This window comes from Strigops habroptila, chromosome 3 (genome assembly GCF_004027225.2).
Source record: "Strigops habroptila isolate Jane chromosome 3, bStrHab1.2.pri, whole genome shotgun sequence".
Classification (NCBI taxonomy): domain Eukaryota; kingdom Metazoa; phylum Chordata; class Aves; order Psittaciformes; family Psittacidae; genus Strigops; species Strigops habroptila.
The window spans coordinates 58,160,049-58,182,944 of NC_044279.2; the positions used below are offsets into that span (position 1 = coordinate 58,160,049).

At 45.9% G+C, this 22,896-nt stretch overlaps 1 protein-coding gene across 5 annotated transcripts in view; it reads right to left on the bottom strand.

The window, feature by feature from the left end:
- The window catches only part of PPFIBP1 (PPFIA binding protein 1), a 115,387-nt gene that overhangs the window by 91,094 nt on the left and 1,397 nt on the right, over window positions 1-22,896 (bottom strand). The gene's annotated exons all lie outside the window — the stretch shown is intronic.

Here is a 22,896-nt window from a genome sequence, read left to right on the forward strand (position 1 = left end):
AGAGGCATTACTGAAAGACGATCAAACAATACTGTTTGTAAGGAGTACAAAGGGAACAAAAGCTTACAAGCCAAATCAAGATTACTTGCAACCTATGCGGGTTGGTTTTGCCCAAGGAGCAAACAGTATCAAAAACCTGGGCAGCTATTTGGGGATGAGAAGGACGATCAAATTATCCCTACTTCAGAAAAATCGGAAAGCGGAGGGCTAGAAACAAGCAATGACTACCCTGAGAGGTGCCAAGCAGCCAGGGCAGGCAATGGGAGCATGCTGCAGAGCCAGTATGTACACCTCCAGCCAGGGCTGAGCGACCCAAGGGCAAGTCCAACAGCCACCAGGGGCAGGTGAGGCTCGCCCCACTCCTCTCTGCACTTAGCAGCTAGCGGATAGACAACAGGAGGTTTTATTTGTCTGAGTTCTTAGAAACAAACACTCCTGCACCATTAAAGCAGAATGCAAATACCTCTTCCCCATGTCTCCACAAGCCTTCCTGGTTTAGTTTGATTTTATTCAATCTTCTTTATAACCAACCTATTACAGCACTTTATTTAAGAAGTAAGGATGCTGCTGCCAGCATTAAATACCCTTTCGCTAACAATTAGAGGGCATTATCCTTAGAGGAAAAACTTCATTAGCTTTTGGTCTCTCTCCTTCTTTAAAGAGGTCAGTGTCTTGCAATAACAGAAAAAACCAGTTTTTCTCTCCAGGGAAAATATCAAGAATGCAGTTCAAAACAGAAAAGATGCAGGCAGAGCAGAAGAATCAGGGGATAAACAAGATGCAAAGTCATTTTTCCCTTCTAGACCACCACTTCAAGTCCAGACACCATTATGCAACAACTTAAAAAGTCACCAGCATCGGCTTCCCCCTATGCTCTCCGCAGTCCTAATATACAAACCACATCTGCAATAGCAATCCACTTGTCGGAGGGCACTTTATCCAGCCCTCCGACTGAAGCCTTGTATGACTGCAGCTGACAGGCTCTGCGTGAAGAAGGGCTGGATGGCCACAGCTGCCCAAACAGCGCCATCACTGCAGCAAAAGCCCCAGGTCAAGAGCAACACGTGTCCTGACAGCAGTGTGCAGATGCGGGTCCTGTCAGGAGAACTGGATTTGTCCTGTGATGAGATGATCTCTCTCCAGCTGCAATACTCCGGCTCCTCTTATTAATAGCAGGGTGCTGGCATCTACAGCCCAGGGCTCCGAGCCAAGCACTGCAGCGTGTTAAAAGCAGAATGAAGAGGTTTATGGAATAGAGCTTTGAAACACTGGGGCTGGGAACAAGGTAGAGCCGGAGAATAAAATTAAAGGTATCCAACAAAAACAATAAGCCTTGAATCACAATGAATTATCACCGACAAATGCATCATAGCAGGGCCTGACAAACTGTGTGGGATATCTGACCCCAGAAAGCAGTATCTTCACCTCCAAGCTTTCCACTCAACTTAGTCCTATTAAACCCTCTTACTTCACCCACCCGGTTTTCACTCTTACGGAAGAACAAGCAGCCCTAACCACCATAGCAGCCAAGCAGAAACTAGTTCAGTGAAAGTCAGTTTCATATTTCACATGAAATATGAATAAGTATTTCATATTTTAGTGGTTGGTCGGTTTGTTTTATGGAAGGGCGGCTGTTTGTTTTTTTAAGGAAAGAGGCAAACTTTGTTTAGACTCCAAATGAAAGTCAGATGTGAATGAACTACTTACAAGACGCTGAGGGCAAACAAGCGCACCATTAAGTATGTGTTGCATTGCATCTTCATTTAGAAATCACCTAATAACCATCTTTCCCACAGGCGACAGTTAATATTAGAAGCCAGATACATCCTACACAAGGATGTCTCTATTAAACATCCTACACAAAGATGTTCCTAGAATCCAGTAATTTAGCAGAACAGATTTTTAACTGCTGTGTAAAATTTAGGTGACAGCAAAAAGACTTCAACTTCACTTAAACAGATTATTTTCCACCACATAAACTGCGGAAAGGACCATTGTTCAGGACCATATTTTGAGGGGTGGTAGAGTACAGGGAGACCCCATCCTGTGCACAAAAGGACTGAGTGAAACCTAAACCTTTCACTGGAAGACTGCAGAGCCCGTCCCCTTGAGCCATACCCAGAAGCACACGTTGCTGTCCCATGGAGGAGATGGTGGAAGCAACAGAGATGGGAGAAGCAGACAGGGTCTTCTCAGAGAAAGTCACCACCATACCTCTCACCTTTTGCAACCTAACCCACTCCTGCTACTGTGCATAGTGATTTACTCTCATCAGAGCCCCCTCCACAAACAATATGAGAGATTCCTTCAGCGATGGTGTCATATAGAGAAAGTGCTTTCAGGTGACAGCATGCTTGTGCCTCATTTTCCTTTACCCTCAAATATCCCCACAGAATCCTATAAATTTGTGGAGGGGAACAAATAGCCTCCCATACTTGACCAAACAGTAAAATACAGCGCCTGCTTTATCTACAGAGCAAGTCATCACTTGCTAAAACATTGGGGTTTATGGGGTATGGTACAAAGGAAGATATAAGAATACAGGTAATTTGTATTCTGAATGTGTACCCCAGAACTTTCCAGTGGCTGCCTTAAGTGCTTTTGTGATCGTAATGAGTCAGTCGTTAAGATTTTCCTTAGGAACAGGACCACCCCAAAAAGAGGCAAAGGCACTTTTACTTTGATTTCCACAAAAAAACCCAGCTACTGAGCTCCAATGCAACTTTCACTTCCCATTCATTCCTCATTTACTATCTTGTATACTCCTTAGGTATAAAGCACATTTCTAACCCCAGCAAAGACAAGGTCTAGCAGATGTCGAACTTGCAAAGCCCTGAATTTAAGAGGATGCAAGTCAAGACAAGCATCAGACAGGACTACATAAATGCAATGCTCTACAGAGGGTGGTCTAGATAAGCCAGAAAAGCATGAGAAATGAAGTGTAGAGAAGGACAGATTGGGAAGATCTGTACGAGCTGTGTGTGCAGTGCTGAACAGCCTGCTGCACAGAGAAGCCAGCTAGCTCTCTTCTGCAGAGAAACGTGCCTCAAATACAGGCCTGGCAACGTACACCATCACATTCTTTTTAATTCAGGATCTTTTTCCCCTTCCTTTATGCAAGCTGGGGACACACAGGCTGAGAAATCACCTGCTGCAAGATGAAATTACTAAAACAGCTTACCACAGATGCTGCCAGGCTCATTAAACCACAGTAACCCTCACACACATGGCAGCAATGCAGCTGGTGATAATGCATTTCCCCTTCCTGCTTACATCACCAATTCTTACTTATTACAGCACTTACAGCCTTTATATAAAATTCTTTTATGTAGCCTAATTTGCCAAGAAGTAATCATTCTCCTCCTCCCCTAGTAATACAAATGAGACAGAGCTGCAAAGTGATTTCATTTGCTGTTTATTCCACGGCTCTCCCTCCCAAAAGTTTCTTTCAGAAGTTCTGTATGAAGCCAGATATATTTGGTCATTAGAAAAAGCCTCAGAGTAACCCAATGTTTCATCAAGTTTCATGGGGAAAGGATGAGTAATTTAGGAAGCTTTACATCTTTGGGTTTACTTCACATTTCTTGCCAAAAGAAATCCATGAACTAACTTCCTTCAAAAAAACCCACAAACCCAGACAGCACTGCAGAATTCAACTCTCCACTCAGAGCAGGGTATATGGAGTTTATCCAATGCTCAGAAAGAGTCGCATCCATGTAAAACAAGCACTAGAAGGACAGCACAACAGATGCCCGTACCACCAGCAGCAGGAGGGTGATGCAGACCTCTGTGTACCCTGGCTCACTTCGCCCCTGGAGTCGCAGCAATGCTATCTGGTAATTACACTGCAGTGTGGTCTGGCAAGCCACAGGCTTCTGGCTTCAGGTTCGGAGCTCTGCTGCCAACTCATTCGGGGGCTCCAGCACATCTCTTTACTATATTGTTTCAGGCTTCCCTCAGGGAAAGCAAGTAAAGACAGCTTAAACCCAGGGCTGTGACTCTATGCTAAAACTACAGTCCTCAGCATGCAATCCAAACCTTAACGGCCAATCTCACTACAGCTTTTTCAGCATTTGATTGGACAATAAATACGCCGGATGCCGGAAAGGTCACAGCTGAAATACTCGCTGTCCTGTACTACCACTCCCTGTAAGTGAGTCAAAAATAGGGAGTACAGATTTGTATCCAGCCTTCCCTGTAATTCAAGTGTTCACGACAGATTATTTTGCTTTTGGCTGAGCCCTCAGAATTTCTGTCAACGCTCACCACGGAAGGGAAAAGTCAATCACTGGTTTGCAGCACCTCATGACACACAAACCTCATTGCTTCAGCCGTTTAAAACCATCCACCCCAAGCAAAGGAACAGGCTGTTGTTACAAACTCTGAACAGCAAAAATAGTGCTGTTTAAGACAAAAGGGAGAACATTATTTATTAAGAGTAGAACAATTCAGACAGGCAGTATTTGCAAAAGCCTTCTTCTACATACCTCCACACTTCTTTGTTTCCAGTCTTTTCATATTGCAATGAGTTTTGTGTAATCACTAACTAGATACTGAGAAACTTAGTTGTACTGTATTAACAATTAGGGTTTTGACTTCCTATCCAAGGGCTCTACTACTTTTAATTAAAATTATACCATGTAACATTGTTAAGACTACGCAAATCCAACACTGTGAAGTCAGCTCTAATAAACACAAAAGTAATCTTTGAGCCTTTATACAAGGATGCCAATACAGTTTTAAAAATAAGCTTTGTTAGTACAGACAAAATCAAACAAACAAATACACAAGAGTCCAGGAAATGGTTTTGAAGGCTGAACTTCACATAAGCCATCCTCAGTGTCTTTTCAAAGGGTCAATGAGCCACTACCAGTCTCTTCAACTCCTTGTTTAAGTACAGCGCTTTGCAACAACGTTTTCCATCAGATTTGCACCGGATTGAGGACTGCAGCTGGGATTTCCCATATGGCAGCCGTGCAAACCCAAGAGCTGAAATGAGGCGTGACCTAACAGCGCTGAAAGTCGAGCAAATAAGAGAGCACTGAACAAGATCAACAGGAGAATCTGCTAACCCAGGCTAACACTGAGCATTGTCTGAACATAAAGGAGGTGGTTTTGATTCAAACGGCACTTCTTAAAGGGTTAGGGCACTGACTTAATGTAGCACCACCTAAATAACCATTTCCTCAAGCCAAGGCTGGATTAGTCCCAGAAAGCCAAGTTCTGACTCTCATACTTGCACATCATGAAAGCAGACGAAGAAGGTGCCAAGGTAGGGCTAAACCGATTTTGAATGTTTTCCGAGCCCTTTCATGTCAGTCACAAATCCTTTATAGTCGGCATTGTGAAGACGCAGTCTAGTCATGAACCCTGAGGGAGAACGATCAGACGCACGTATACCCACTGATTCAAGAGCTGGAGCTGTTAGCTCCCCCCAGGCAGCTGCAATTAGCCCTCGGATGGTCTGAAGGGGCAGGGTGGGGTGGGAAAAGGGAGGAAGATTGAAGGAAGAGAGAGGGGCCACGTGGCCACCTGAGAGCCTTCCCTGAGGAGGTTGGCTCTGACCTGGGCTGGAGGGAGTCTCTCCCTGCCGCATGGCTGTCCCACCGTTCTCCTGCTCAGCCAGCCCGGCCGGGGAGGGAGAAGGGCTGTATGACAGGCAGCTCCCAGCTCCGGCAGGGAGAGATTGCTCCAGGCTGGAAGGGGCAGCAGGGAGCTCTGCTCAACCCTTCACCTGTCATCCCTCCAGCTTTGCTCAGTCTAAATTTGATGGGGTTGTTCATCCCGGTGAGTGTCTACCTCAACATAAACGTCAAGCCCCATGAGGCACTATAGCTGCAGTGGCTAGGAACTAATTTTAGCAAAGTGCAGGGCTTTCTGGAAAGTAGAGCTAGGAAAATGACAGGCCCATATGATTTGTCTCACTGGTCCTCCCAGTAGCCATTTCATTACACCATTATTTTCCTAATAAAGGTCAAACTATAATTTTTGTTATGTTAGATATATTGTTTCTCTCAAATAAAAGGTATTCTTATGCCAGGAAGAAGCAAAAAGGAGATTTATTTGCCCTACAGATACGGTAGCAAAACTCAGCTCAGAAGGAAAAAACAAAGAAACTGTTATTTCCTTAGTCTTTTTAAAAACAGGAGAAAACAGTGAAAAAGAAGCCAAGATTATTAGCAGACAGAAGGGAAAAAAGAAAAAAAAAAAAAAAGAGAAAGAAGAAAACGAGCAATAAGAGCCTTTATTCCCAGGAGATCCTTTTAAAGAATTCAGACTCCAAGTGATGTAGCTGTACTTCCTGTGACCTGCAGCATTCAGTTTGGGAACACAAGGAAGGTCACCGCTTTGGAACAGCTCGGTACACCCACACTGCACATGTAGAGCACGCAATTCAGAAAGGCAATGGGGCAGAGAGATACTCCGAGGCAGGAGAGGAGGACTGCTGACCTATGGAGCAGTGCAGCAAAGGGCACCCGCTCAAGCTCATACACGGCAGCAGGCTTCTCTCTGGACTCCTTTGGAGCAGAGTGTGCGGCAGTGATGGGAGACAGAAAAGCTCTTTAATAACACACAGTTAAGAGAACCCCAGCTAGGTAACATGCATACACCATCCTCACTCCCAGCTTCAGGATGGCTGGGTATTTGTAGAAGAGATGTTACTAAGTATGTATTACTAAGCATGTGTTACTAAGTATGTATGTAACCATGCTGTATTAGCATGGTTCTTGCTATTAAAAGCATCTGGAAATGATGCAAGCAGCTACACACACAATACATTTTATAATGAACACACAGCCTGAAGAACGTCACTTGATGTATTATTGACAGGCAGCCACTTCTGAGGCGAGATGGACTTTGAACAGCATTGCAGCAGGAGGGTAGGGTACAGGAAAGGAAAAATGACAGAACAAGAATGCTGCAGGACTTAGATAAACAGACTAATTAGCAGAGAGTTTGTCTACACCGAAAAAATTAACTCAAGCGCTGTCCCTAACATGACCTCCCATTTACATCTTTAGTTCGAGCACAGCGCTTTTAACTTGAGTTGGTAGGGGACACGGGCAGAGTTTGATGAAGCACATTTAAGCAATACCTAAGCACCAGTGCGGGCAGGCAACGCTCAAGGATCCCCAACTCCTACAAGTTTTCCCCACTATTTTTCCCCAGCCATCCACACAAGTACAATACTGTGATACCCTGTGGACAAATTCAGAAGGTAACATAACTTTTTAATATACATTTATATAATATTTATGTATATATTTACTTTAAAAGTTTAGTGCTATATATAAATATAGCGGAGCATTCAGACTCCCTGGCATCCTGCAAGCACAGCTACTGCTATCCTTCCTTCAAAGAACACCCAAGATCACTTGAGCTCAACTCATTCAAGAGGGGCCAGCGCCACTGGGATACACAGCTCGGACCACCTCTCCCCACAAGCTCTTCTCGTCGCCACTCACCAGGGCAGGGGTGGGAAAAGCATCATTCAGTATTTCGGGCACACAAGCCCTTCATCACTAACAGGAGCCGGCTCAATATGTATGGGCTATGAGTTTAACTCACTTCTGAAGGACATCAGCAGGAAAAAAAGGAGGTGAAGTTGCCAGCCCTGTGAAATAGAAGGGGGAGATAAGGCTTCCCCACAGCAAGGAGGCATTTCACCCTGAACTGGGATCCCTTGAGTTGGAACCCAACCAGAAAGCCCAAATAATAGCCCTTCTGCTCACAAAACCACCACTGAACCCTGACTTTCGACGAGCTGTCTAGAACACTGTTTTAAACTCATTCAAAATACAATGGGAAAAAAAAAATCCCACCTTCCATCACCTGAATAAGATATTAAATCACTGCTTTCTCCACTCTTGCTTTGACTGTTTTTCATTACTTGGTTCTTCAACAGTTAAATACTTTCTTCAAAATTGACAGATTTTAAACTGTTGTTTTTTAACGCATATTTTTATACTTCCTCCCTGTGTGTAATGCCACTGGAAACCCTTAAGTATTGCATATGTATAGATATGGAAATTTTGCTTTTACCTGGATTAAGTGTTTGCATTGTTTCTTTGAACCATCCAGCTTGTGTCTTTTACAGGAAATTAAATTAACACAAAGCATCTTTTAATAATTGTAAGAGCTCTGCCACAATTGAATTTCCAAAAACACAGGCCAGCATTCTGCACTACAGTAGGTGGTTTATCCAGTGCTTTGATGGAAGATCTTGTTCAAAGCCTTGTCCAGAAACTCAACACCACCTCATACTATTCCAGTGATGCAGTCAATGAACAGAAAACAATTACGAGAGCACAGCCAAGCAACTGTTCGCAGGCAAAATTGCTTCAGTCTCAAAATTTGGAAGTCTCTGGGTACCAGCTAACGTAATCGAACTAAGCTGCAGCCAGGATGATCTCCATGAAGGCAAGTTAATACTGATCTGCTTTATTCTGCTTTCCTAAAATGAAGCCAGCTCTGCACTGCTGGACACCCCAGCCTTGCAAAGGAGGGAGCCTGGCAGTTCCAATCCCAAAACCTGCACAGAGTCTTGGCAGGGAGTCCCCAGTCCAGGTCACCCGAGAGGACGCACACAAGAGGGACAAGCAGAAGAGATGCAGAGAAAGAAAGACACCATCAAGGTACAGAGAGGACTTGAAACAACAAAGAGACCCAGGGACAAAGGCTGCTAAATGTATGTGAGCAGTTGCCCCTACTGAATACATAAAATATGGCCAGGATCAGCAGCCCAAACCACAGGAAAGTTCTTGCTTCAACACAGCAACATCTCCACATGCTGCTTGATCATCTGTGCCTTCCTAAAAAGTGTCGCTCCCACTCAGCTGCATTGTCTGCCTCATACACCACAAGGGCTCTGCATGTCACATACTCAGGCAGCCCTGTTTTGGAGGTGCTTGGGATCCCAAAGCAGGAAGACAGTTAAAAAGCAGGATAGTAGGGAAACAGTGAAAACAGGGGAGGCCTCAGAGGGAACAAGTGGCAGAGCTACAGAGCTCAGTCTGGCCCCATCCACCCAACAGCAGCTCCAGCATGAGCACAACCAGTTTTTGTGCAAATGCTGAGACATGGAGCATATTCCAAACAAATATTCCTTAAGAGGTAGAAAGAAAAAGAAACACGCCTCAAGTAAGACTTTTGGGACAACTACTTTTGCTCCTGGGTTCATAAGCTTTAGCCTATTTTTAGTAAGTTGTCTTTGCAGATGCCAAAATAACATCTCTCCCCCTCTTTACATACACAGCTGGACATGAATCTTCACAGCCTGACAGGCAGCATCTGCATCCAGCATCTGCATCCAGCTTCACAGATGTGAATTACAATAGGAAGTCTCGAGAGGAAACCTCTTCTCTGGAAATCCAAGCACAAGTAGTTAATATGGTCCCAATGTCGAGCATATAGCCCATGGGAAGGAGGGACCCACGAGTGCAGAGTTAGAAAGTTCCTTCCCCCATCCTTTATTCCTAAGCATCATGCTTAGGAAAAAAAAAAAATCAACATGCGCAATTCAAACACTGTAATTCAGAACTGCTCCTTTTTTCCAACACAGGCACTATTAGTGCAAAGGATCACAGCTAAGAATCAGCATCTTGTTTGGAAACTGCCTTTCCTTGGCCATCACAGCTCTGCAGAAAGGCTGCAAGTCTATCTACATCCACCAGATCCAACACTATCTCTGTGCGGGCAGGAGAGGTAGTCAGACCGTGTGGATGCTGCTTTCCTGTGGAGAAGCATTGCTGCATTCCCACATAGGCCCGCAGTTTGAAACGCCTAGGAAGCATCCATCCCTCCCCACTCCGAGCCCTGTGAGAAACAAATGGCATTGCAAACCCCCCAGAGCATCAGGCTGCTCTGACTGTTCAAGCCCAGAGTAAACTGGAATGTAAAACTACACCAGTCCATCTCATGCCTCAACTGCTCTTTGACACCAGCACACCTCCCAGAGCATGCACATTCTTGTATGCTTTTTGTTCTTCATGAGGCCTAAAAACCTCACTGGGAGAATTGTGCCCATTCCAAAGACACAAGCCAGCAAAACCCATGCCTCTGGGATCTGACTCTGACTCCATCCAGGGAAAATCATTCCAGCTTCTGAAGCTTCCTTAATGACATCACTCCTGGGAAGTCCACCATACCCTTATTCCAGTACTGGGAATACACTGGGAAAGGGATACAAGGGCCAGAGCCAGCCCCAGCAACAGGTTTTCCCACTACTGTGAGAAAAGCCAAGCTCCCCATTGACTGTTTGGCCATCAACCAACCTCCATCACTGCCTGACCCCCACAAGAGGCTCTGCAGCAAGAATAGGGCTGCCGCCCATCCACTCCAAGGCTGCTCCGATCAAATTGTTTTCCCCTGCTTTCCACATGCCTGCCACACGCTCTGTCACTGCGAAGCACAAGGAGGAAGCAGGTATACCAGGACAGCTTCCAAAATCCTGTCACACAGGCAAACGAGCTCCAGTTTACCCACGTTAGCAGGGCACGCAACCTGCCCTCTCCCTTCTCCATGCCTCCTCAACCACAGATTCACCCTGACCAGGCCCATGTTTTGTTTAGCTACTTAACTTCATCTCCAGCAGCCCTCCGTTTCCCTGTACCCACAGTCCTCTCCCATAAATCTGCCTCATTTCTCGCCAACTCCTACGCAGTAGGCTTGGCGTCCCGGATTGTCTCAAACTTCACTCAGCCTCATACAGGCGCAGCCAACTTTGAGAGCGGCATTCACTTCCCATTCTTCATAGTCTCAAAGCTATGCAACATACTCAGTCTTTGCTGTAACCTCCTGTTTATCACAGAACAAGTAACACAGTTTAATTTGGATTAATTTCACGTATGGCTTTTATCAGACCCTGGAGAACCTCTGGCTGCCCTCACACTTCTGTATAAACATCAACTTGATCCAGGCATAAGGCTCTAGATACGGGAGGCAAAACCTCTGCTTCAAAGCTTTGTAGCGCAAGCTAGACAAGAAGGATAAAAGAAAAGACAATGCATAAATTACAGCACTCTGAATTTCTTTGTGTGCCTGTGGGAGACTGCGGGTACAAAGGGCAGGGACATGTTTAGAGGACAGACCCCACAGCAGGTGGCGGTGCAAGTAAGGAGCATGTCCTCCAACAGGACCCATGGAGGTACCCAAGGACCACACACTTCAGCTGCTAATGCCACTCTTCCTCTCCACTGCTCTGAGGAGGGGTCAACAGGACAGGGGATGCTGGCTCCATCCAGGCAGCAGCACAGTGATGCAGCCTTGCAAGACAGCCAGCTGCCACACCAGCGATGGCCAGCTAGCTGAGCACATCCCACCCAAAACGTCACAGCCTGGAAGGGGTTTTTGTTATTTTTTTGTCAAGAGACAGTATTTTGGACTGTGCTGTTTTATCCTTGACCCTGTGATTTCTAACTCTTCAAGCCAACAGGGTCATCAGCTGCAGCAGCTGGCTCTGGAGCAGCTCTCACCAGCTAACAAGCCCATCTCTACCCTACCAGCCCAGCCCAGTCCCCCCTGCAATCTCTGGGGGGCCTGTTTCCTTGCCTTTCACTTCCACACCCAAAGACTTCAGCAGCAGATACCCACCGCTCCCTCCATGCAAAGGGGGCAGACCAGGATGCCCTCCTCTCCTCAGCAACCATCTCCCCAACAACTCGCCCAGGCCATCACTGGATCTGCATCCCCATCAACCTCTTTCTTTCCAGAAAAACATGGCAAGTCAGACAGTGCAAAACTGAGGTCTCACGAGAAGCAGAAAGCATGATTTTCATTGCCTCTAGCAGGTATCTCACGCACTGCTCTGTTATTTCTTGCGCTGCTTCCAGCAAGTAACATCTTACCCATAAACGGCCAATGTCTTAGGGTGAAAAGAGACAGCAAACCCAATGAGGCTCAGAGGAAAGGCTGGGGGTCCCACTTCCTTTTAACACAGAAACACAGAGACAGCCTCCCCATTTTGCTCCTAAATGCAGGCTCTGTAGGAACTACATGAACACAGCTGGATCTAACGAAGGAAAGTGTTGTTCCTCATCTCATGCAACAGTAAAGCCAGGCCCTAATTACTGCAGCCATAGAAAAATGATACAGCACATTTAGTAAGAAGAGTAATTAACTGCAATATCACAGCCAAATTCCAATTTAGCATCAGCAGTCCAGCTGGATACACTGTCCTAAGCAACTGAGTCGCCAAACCTAAACTATTGCCACATGTGCTGTAGCTTCCCTATCCCCTTTAGTCCCTCCCCTCGGAAAGAGGCACTGTGATACACCAGTACATCAGGGCAAGTCCCTACAGAAACATCTTGTTTCAACTACTTCTGCATTTACAGATGCCTAACAGTAAGCTCAGCCTTGCATAAACGCAGCAGCCCCAACTCTGCAGCCTGTTATTTTTATGCCATGCCCCAAAGTGAATGGAGCAGCGTAAGGCACAGATGAGCACCAAGCACAACCTCACATATGTTTTGACAACTACATTTTCATACCAGCGCTGGGTTTCACTAGGAGCAAAGTGACTTTGCAGGACAGTGTGTCAAACAGCTTCTCTTCACAGAAACACAACAGGGAGAGACATTTGTTGCAAGGAACTCAAACACACGGCAACCACAGTTTTCATTCATCATATCTCAGTGATATTTTTCACTGATGAATGAATACATTAGTATTTACACCAAAGGCAAGTTTTCCAGTTGGAGGTTATTTACTTTTGCCTCAATCACAGCAGCTCTGGCAAGCTAACTCAAGATTCAGATGATGTACAAGCCAAGCAGCAAGTGCTCGCATGCTGGGAACTGTTCAAACAGGAATAATTCAATCTTTTTGTAGGCTCACCCCAGCTAATTTGCCACAAGCTGTCTCTTTTCAACTGCTACATCAAACATGCAAGAAAAAAAAACAAGCTGGATTAAGCTGGTAGGTTTACAATCAGCTCATCTACCAAGAGTTCAGGTCAGTTAGTCTGCTACGTAAAACAAGTTAATTTTTTTCAGCTTCACAGGGTTAAAGAAACAGAAGTTTATTGCCGTAACCAAACATTTCTCACCGGACAAGTGTGCAGCGATTACTTAACTAATGCAAACGACTTTCAGTCCGCATGTGAGGAATGTATGCGATAATTGTAGGGCACTCTCTTCCACCGACATTTTACAAGTACACTTTAGGTAGCTATGGAGACGTTACAGCCTTCTTCATTTTGCTGTCATAACTAGACAGCTGTTGATTTCTTTGTAAAATTCCTTGGAAGAGTGGGGAAGGAAGGGGGAGTTTTAAGTATCACAAGGTCTGAGAACAAGAAACTGAAGAAAATGGAAAAAGATTTCAGATGGAGACAGCAGCACAGAGGTTCCTTGCAGAAGGCAGCCTTCAACTCCAGGTCCTGTTTCAGTACTTCTGCAAGCAAGGAGGTAAGCATACACCACTACATACCATGCAGGTAGTGGAAGGACAGCCTCCCAAACAGGTCCAAAAGGAAAAGCATTTCTAGCTACCACTGCCATCACCCTGAACAAAGGAGGCACTCTTCAAGGGCATGCTGTGGTTCTGCTCCAACACAAAGCTCTCCAGAGACATGGTGGGACTCCATCCTTGCGATCACCATGCTGGGCGACAAGATGCTCCCTCTCCCTCTAAGTAGTTTACGTGTAAGCCTCATCCCCAGCAGGCCTTGCAGACAACCAGTGCCTCCTCTCCACCCTCCCCAGCCTTGCCATAGACAACTGGTTGAACAATCCTGCACCTCACCCTTGTTCCAACAACAGCTCAAGAGCTCGCTGTAAGCTAAGCAAATGCTGGTCCTCAGCAGCCCACTCTATCATGATGCCCAAAACGACCCTGAGAGAAGTGCCTTCCACTATATTGACACTTTTATGATCAAACACTTTGGCATATAAGGATTTAAGACTGCACATCACAACAAGCAAGTCTGAAACCTGAGATACCGACCTGGAAAACACTGTGTTGCACAGATAAGGACTGCAAATAATTATGGATTTCGGTCCCATTCAGAAACTCCCTTAGTAATGAGAACAACAGATCAGGCTCCTAACAGATTTTTCCCTTTGGATAAAAGGGAAAGGAAGGCCTGTTAGACCAAAACATTTTTCTTGAATTCACCTTAGACCCAGTCACAACAATGGAGGCAGAACCTGCAGAATTATCTCTAACACCAAGCTGCAGGAAGTTTACCAGCACCACCCTGAAAACAAACGTCAATCTTCTCATCTCTATGCTGCAATTAAAGCCTCACAGCTGTTGACCAAAATGACGCTCTTAAGCAACACTGCAAATGGAGGGAGAGCAAGCAAGACACTGCCGAAGCATTTGCACCTACGACAGACCTCTTACTGCTCCTTTCATGCAACGCCCATCCGTCTACGCAACCACATCACCAATACTGCTTTGTTAATTCGTGTGAAGGCTTGAAAAGGGGGAAGGATTAATCATCTTTTAAGCTCCCCAAGAAGCAGGCTGAGGAGTGCCATTACTGCCCTCGGGGCACACGGGTGCCACCAGCTGCTGTGAGTGGAAGTGCTTGGTCTAGACAGCACAGACACTTTCACCACCCTCAGTGACAGTCAGATCAGCCCACACTCACAACGCCCTGGTCACAGCTTTGCCACATACTTCTGCGGCTGCCACTACTAGCTGGCAGCCAGCAAAGCCACCCAGCCCCTGCGCCCACCAGTGCAGCACTGCACCGGGAGTGGGGCAAGCCAGCCATGGGGCTGGCCCAGGGCTCACCCATCCCACAGCCAGCTGCTCCCAGATGTTTCTGCCACCCCAACACTGCCAGCAGCATCCCAGTTTCACAGCAGTGCCACGAACCTGGTTGCACGCCCCACCAGGTGCCAGAGGCATGCCGCAAGATTGCAGCATCCCCATGCCACGCGGCACAGCCTGGCCTCAGCCACTGCTAACGGATGGCTACATGACTCTTCCCGGGGCACCAGGGTGGAAGCACACACATCCACACCCCAACCCGCCCGCAGTCCTCCCGTTCACTTGGAGAGCAGAGCCATGCTGCACACACTTCCCTGGAGTCCTCCATGGAAACGAGCTCCAGCCTCCCCCAACCAAGGGCGCCAAGAAGAGATGCACACTCCCGCACACTGTCCAAATTCCTAGTAGCGCTGCACTTTCCAAGGAGACCCCAAAAAGCACACTTCTGTCCAGCACCATCAGAAGTTGCAGTGGTCTTGCCCAGCACTACAAGGACGTCCAACACCAGCTCCAGGATAAGTGAGGTAATCTCCAACAGGATGCTTTCTGGTTAGGACATGTTTCACATCCAAGGCAAGGTGTAGACCAAGGTAAGCCACTATATGCTCTTTTTGGAGGAGAAGGAAAAAAAATAAAAAAGCAAAACAAAAAACCAAACAAACCAATCCCACAAAATACAGAAAAAAATCCCAGCCTATGACAAGAAAGTCTTCGTTATGGAAATAAGAAAAACAAGTTTAGAGCTAAATTAAGCTTAGGCAAGAAACATAAATATGCATTTCTGAACCTTGCCCTGATGCTTCCTTTACAAATATAACAAATCAGAAGTGCTGTCACAAGTTAAATGAGCTTCAGCTAAGTGGAGGGGAAAAAAAAAAAGCTTCAGTTAAGTGGAGGGGAAAAAAAAATGCTCTGTGATCCAACTGACAAGCCGTTTCAGGTCTGGTCTGAACCAAAACCGACTTCCCAGAGATTTAAATTAAGAGTAAAGAAATAGTCTTCATTGCTTAATCCTGTTTTGGAAGCAGGACAGAGGATACTACAACAAAGCTAGTACCTGAACCCACCAGGAGGCATCTAGCTACCATATGCCTTTCCTGGAGATTAGCTGCTCAACACACCCACCTCTTCTTGAAGAACTTCTCTGTGCATACAGCTGTGGGCAGGAACTGGGAACACTTAAGTGTGCCTTGGCTGCTCCAACATGTCCTTATACTCCTCCCTCTGCAGAAGCCACTAACCTGCTGAAATTGTCTGTAATACACATCCTGTTCCAGAACACCCATTTGAACTTGGGCCTTGAAAGAAACCACTAAGGACAGCTACTTCAGCCTCCAGCTGCAATGTGAAGGTTCCCTGCCTTGCAGCAGAGGTCCCCAGCAGGTAGGGTACACAAAGGACTTGTCAGCTATGGTGCACAGCTATCTATGAGAGATACTTCCAGTGCAGGAGAGAGAACATAAAGCCCCCAGGTGAGCAGCACAGCGAGCACAGCCATCAGACCACCACCTCCCACTGTAACGTGTTTTGCATAGGGAAATCAATGCAGTTCCCAGCACCAGGAACACTCCCTGCTCACACAGACTCATCCACACCCCAGCCTTCACCTCCTCCTCCATCTGCACACAGCAGCTCTTGGACCAGGTGCATCTGTACACAGCACTCCCCACCAGGCTTGCTCCCAATGCTTCTGTGGGATCGACAAAGATGGACCCCTGCTACATTTTAGCACAGGTTTATAAACCTAAATCAGGGTGCTAAAGGAGACACTTCGAATGCACAAGAAAAACTCCCAAGACAAGGCAAAACAACACAATCACATGGCTGACATCTATGAATACCCATTTGCGCTCAAGAGGAGGAGATCCCAACAGACTATACGGTCCCTCTCCTTGCCAACACCTTGTCTCCAAAGGACTTCTTCCATATGAATAGACTACCTGATCCAAGCCTAAGGGAAAGCAGATTCTGGCAGTCTCCATATGGCAAGAGTGATTTTTACAAACCCACACCGTCTGTGTCCTTGCTAAGCTGCACAGAACCCAGACCACTGTACTACAGCCACATGCGATAAAGACTACTTTGAGAAACACAGAAACATGGCACGTTTTACAATGAAGATACTTTTCCTCACCTGCTCTTCAAGGCAGACGTCAATTATCAGCATTACACTCTGTAGAACCTTAATGTGATCCTACAAACACCTTCATGTGCCAATCTCATGACATCCAAAAACATGCAGCCCAGCCTCCGAAGGACCTGCGTGTTCTTCTCCACATTGCTTACACTTCCTGTGATCTGGGCTAGTCTAAATAGCCAATCTCCAACAGCACTTACAGGTTTAGAGTGTTTTGCAAAGGCTGCATTTCTGTCTAAACTTGATACATGGCTACAAGTAGTGAGTACACATACTTCAGGGAGAAAATATCAAGTCAAGACTTCAGTAAAACACCTACCTAGACTTTCTGGATTATTCTGTATCCTTTGAATGGACCTGAAGGTCCCTGAACTCTGGAGGTAATCAGAAATTAACTTTCACTCAGATTAAGACCTGCGCTGTGGAAAGACACTCAGCAACACACAACAGACAGTCCAAGCACACTCGGCAAACCCAGCGCATCTTCAAAGCATCCAATGTACTGCAAGAACCTCCGATGAAGTTCTGTGCATGTACCAACCACGCTCCTCATGCCCTCTACCTGCAGTGTGCCCGGGACAGCAGGTAACCAGTAAACCACAGGCCACAGAAACTACTGGGAATAGCACACAGTCTGCAATCCATGCCTTGGTCACTCCTTTAAGCACAAATGTGATCATAAACCTTCACCACACCTTACCCCTTCAGACAGAGAAACCATTTTTTCCAAATTCCATGTTGAATGGCAAAGGCCAACAGAACAGCTTCCAAGTTACTCACTGAACTGCGCTTCTTTACAGCAAGGAAAGATATTGTTATTATTAATGACCTTCCTTCTGAATTTCAGAACTTGGTGTGAAATCCTCAGGACTCGCACTGCGCTAGGCTGAACCCCTCAGCCCGTGAACGCCCAACCGCAAAGCTCGGAGAGAACCAGGCTCCCATGACCATGCCTGCTGACAGAGCACATTGATGCTGTGGCAGCTGTACACACAGCTGCCACAGCATCAGTGAAAGGTACCGCCCTTCCTCATCCCAAAAAACAGATCCTGATGCTGGTTTGGTAATCGCATGTTTGTTCTTGTTTCTGTCATTTATAAAAGAGCACTACAGGGGAAATTGCTGAAAAAGAGGAGGTTGGGGCATTGCTTGTTTGGCAGTTTGTTTTTACAGTATCATCAAAGCTATTTTTCTGTTACCAACTAAAAATTGCTTGCATTGTATCTCCCTTCACTACCACTGCAGTGTCCATGAACTATCTGGGTTATATCCTACATTCATATATAAAATATACCCTATACCTTTTCCCTTGATTTTTCTTTAGAATTGATCGGTCTGAGAAAAGGCATGCAAGACCAGATCATTATCATTTCCTTTTATTTTGACATATCTGTTACAGAGCAAGAAAATAAAATTATTCTGCCAAATCTGTCACATTTGGAGCCATGAGAACTCTTTGATTTAAAACGTGCTGATTCATGCTAGTGGTTATCAGATTTTTCTGATCCAAGACATAATTAGACAGCTGTCTTTGACAGCACAAAGATTCTCCAGTTTAGAGTTCAGATGCTGCAACAGCCGGCTCAAGTCTCAGCCTTAAGTTTTCCAGTAATATTTAGGAAAAAGCCTACAAAGAAAGATGCAAGTACAAATCCACTTTTGGATCAGTGTACTTGATCTTGGAGCCTTTTGTTCACCGGTGGCATTTGATGGGATCTTATTCACACAAGAGCTACATCCAAGAGTTACAACACTGTGCCTACTGGAAGTGCAATTACCATCAAGATGTATGCAAATGGCTGCTTAAAGTCACACTTATTGTTATTTTTATCTTACCTCAAACACCACAAGCCAGAGACTGCTAAAATGGCCTCTGGTCCTGATTCTCTGACACAACCTGCACTACTTAATGATGCAGAGCAGCAGATAGGAACATGAGCATCCTTACCTTAACACAAACTGGGACCACAGGTTTCCAGCCCGGTGCTGGGCAGGAGATTTAATCTCCTCGCCTAAGTGTTCTCATGTAACACAGGGGAACCAGATTTTTGCATCCCCCAGTGGTTTTAGCAAGATTCAGACCTGCACCATGCTTCCAAAGGGAGAGGAGAACGATTCTGGTCTTTACCAGGGGCCATTCCTCACAGTCCTGAGATGACATGCAGGAGAATACAGAACATGCAAGGCATGGGGGTGAGATTTAACAGCACTCCCCCCACGCAGCACCTCTAATGAAGAGCGCTCTGATGAAGCACTAGCTCTGTCAGCCTGGAGGGACCAAGCACCCAACAGCAAGAAAGCACAGGACTCCCATGCAGGGGTATGCCAGGTTTGCAAGAACACACTGCACAACCAAAATCCTTCCCAGTTTCTCCACCTGATTCCCCCATTTATGATGAAGATGTCCCAGGCAGAGGCAAGGAGAAGAAAGGTTGTAGCTGCAACTGGCTGCAAGACCTGTATCTAAATATATTTCCACTGAAGAAAGAAGTCAGCTCTTTACATAATTGGTTTATCTTGGCCTATTGACAGAAACAGGAGCACAGCCTTGGAAAAAGGACAAAGCTTTATCCCACCACACTTTCCTTATGTACAGCAGAAGTCACAGAGGAACAAAGTGCTCTGGAAGCTAAAGGATATCAGGAAATCATAAATGCCCATAGCAAGGGCAATACACATCATGGGCAAGCAACTGCTAATCCAGTGTGATGACTTAATCATTAATGGAAAATTCCAACCTTTAAGCAGAAATAAAGTACCATCTTGCCAGCAAATACTACTAGAAAAACAACAAAAGGCCACTATCCTCAGCCCGGACTGAACCAACACACAAGTCAATTTGTGAAAGAAATGGAACAAAAAGGCGGGGGGGAGGAATGGATGCATCATTCTGTGTCTCAAGGTGTGTTTGCAACTGAGCAGCCTCGCTAGGGTGCTCCAAACAAGGAGAGATCCAAAGCAAAGATCCCACCAGAAACCCACCGAGACACAGGCTACCTGTGTCTTAGCACGACCGTCTGTTACCTGAAGTTGGAAACAACTGCAAATAATGGCTTTAAGCTGACAGAGGGGAGATTTAGATTAGACATTAAGGAAAAAATTCTTCCCTATGAGGGTGGTGAGGCCCTGGCACAGGCTGCCCAGAGAAGCTGTGGCTGCCCCATCCCTGGCAGTGTTCAAAGCCAGACTGGATGGGGCTTTGAGCAACCTGGTCTAGTGTGAGGTGTCCCTGCCCATGGCAGGGGGTGGGAACTAGATGACCTTTAAGGTCCCTTCCAACCCAAACCATTTTATGATAACAACCCCATGGCAAGAGAAATACTGTCCTTCAAAAGAAGGACCAAGCTTTAACTCTGGATTGGATGCTGACTTTTCCCAACGTTGGGCAACAGATGTAATCTCTCAGGAATAACACGGAGTCTTTCCTATGTTACGCAAAGATTAATGCTTGTAAACCTGCGATCTTCAAAGAGCTATTTGAACAGGAAACTTTACTGATTTCTGAAGCTGTCATTAAATGGCCACCTTTTCTCCATTCACACATCACCTACTTAGCAGCCAACTTTCCATCACTAAGAGTTTCCTACAAAGACACAGGGAAGGCTGATGCCCTAGTCCTACTCAAACTGAAGACAGCACAAATGCAAAGACTGACAAAGGGAGAAACCTGGGCACAGCACATCTGCTAAGGAGACACTGCAACACACTGGCTAGGCTCTGGACACAAACAAATTTACTGTATGGCAAGACAGGGTGGGAATTTATACTAGATGCTAAGTAAATGCTAAATAAATGTCTGGCTATAAACACCAGCAGTAAACACGAGGCATGGCAATGTAGTTTACCTCTCCTGGGCTGGATCCAAGAGCAAAGTCACTAATGGCATGACCAATGGGATCTCACAATTACAAATGGGGGGAGGAGGCATTATTCAGCCTAAGTACACGAAAGCACTAAGTGGTTTTATTTATGAAGGTATTAAGTGTTTTTATGTATTCTTAATGCACAGCTGCATGCACAAGCTCCACACAAAGAGGAGTGAACACAACAAAACACGCCTGAACCTTCCATAAATCTGTTCCTTACATTAATAAATTTACAGATGTGGCTTGCCCAGACAGAAACAGGTCAGATCATAACTGTGGAGCTTTAAAGCAGCAACATAACTTGAGTTGTGCTTTGAAGCCTGAAAATAACAAAAGTACAAGAAGAACTTATCCCAGGTATACTGACCTAACTTGTGTTATCACCATTTACAAGCAGAGGCAGAGGTTACCAGCATGCAAATTCAGCAGTGGGATGAGGGCTTTACAGACCACCTCCAACACCACAGGAATTTCCAGGATACTCCATTACCTCCCTAAATCCTGGCTAATATTTGGGCTCTTTCCCCGATGAAAACCACTGCAAACCAGCGGACTCTCGAGTCACAGGTATTTATTTTTTGCACTCCTCTGGGAGTCAGGGACACGTTTTAGGACCACCTGAACCAGACTTGTGATCTGGCCACCTCTCCGTGCTCTCCCCACCTTCACAGAAAACACATAATGCAGAGCACAACAAAGGAAATTAGTCATTCAAACGAGTTTACAGCAACACCATCTTGTCCTGAGTGTAAGCCAAAGGTATCTTTTGATGCAATCACAGCACTGTTAAGAAAGTGACTAAACCTTCTTTGGTTTTAAACCTCTTCAGGGGAAGGATTTTCACTCCATTGAAACTGCTCCTTGAAGCAGTGAAAGACAGAAACATCACAGAAACCCCACTTGGATGGGCTCACAAGACACAAAATCTCCTGAAGGATGCTGCACTGTGCACCCCGTAACACACAGCGCTGCCTGCCTGTCCTCAGGCCATCTAGACCTGACCAGTGAGCCAGGACCAGACTTTGTCCTCCTCATCACCAGTGAGCAATGGGACCAGACAGGCCGGCAGCACCACCTGGGAACCTCAGTCACTTGGGAATGGCTGTAATTTCAGGAATGTTAACAATTATCCTCATGTTGATATGGGTCACAAGTGAAGTCTCCCCATACACCTCCACAAATGTTTACATCAGGACCCCATTCCCTCCTGCAATGTGTTTTACTCTGCACAGTGCAACCCAAAATGGAAGCTGGACTTGAATCTAAATAGGGAAGAAAAAAGATGACATTCACCACAGCTTTCTGCCCCATGTGACATCCCTGATTTCAGGGTGCTCCACCCTGTGTTCCAGGGAGAAGCAGAAATGTTACTCACCAGATTTTCCAGAGCATGGATCTGCTGCAGACGCATGTGCACAGCACACATCAACTTAAATATTCTTCAGCAGAACTGGTCCAGCAAATGGATGAAAATCCAGGGCAAAACTCACCTAAGCCGAGGAAGGCGCGTGAATCCGGACCCATGTGTATGGGCTCAGGCTCTTGCCCTTATCTCATTTAAGAAGGTCAGAGTGGCTGCTGAATACCTAACAGCACCTTGTTCAAAGGTGGCGTGCCTCAAAGCAGGAGCAATGCTGCTGAAGAGAGAATCCCCTGCTAAGGGCCCCGTTCCACAGCCCAGCAAACAGGTGGAGCTCCCACTGCCTTCAGGGAGGAGAGAAACATCAATTTCATACTCCCTGCACAAAACGCTGCCCTTAATTTACGAGCAACGCAGCACGTCACTGACAGCCATTCTCATGGGCAAACCAAACACCTCCCTCAGCTTCTAGGAGCTGATCTATTTGATGCAGCTTTTCAAGAAACTGTGCTGAATCCTATTGTCAAAACTCCCTTGGGACAGGTATTAAGCCAACTAGGGAGCACTTCGACCTTAATTCCTTACTGATGGGAAGAAGTTAGAAAGCAACATCCTTGCTGCATTCGGAACAGAGTTTAAGCAGACTTCAGTTTTCCTGGTTTCCAGGATGTCTCTCAAACCAACCTGCCATGCTGCTTCACTGAGCACACTGGCTTTACTAAAACCCACACTCATGATTTTATTATAATTACGAGTCCCTTTTGTCCTTCACAAATGTAAATCCTCAAGCTATAGCTGCTACCTTTAAT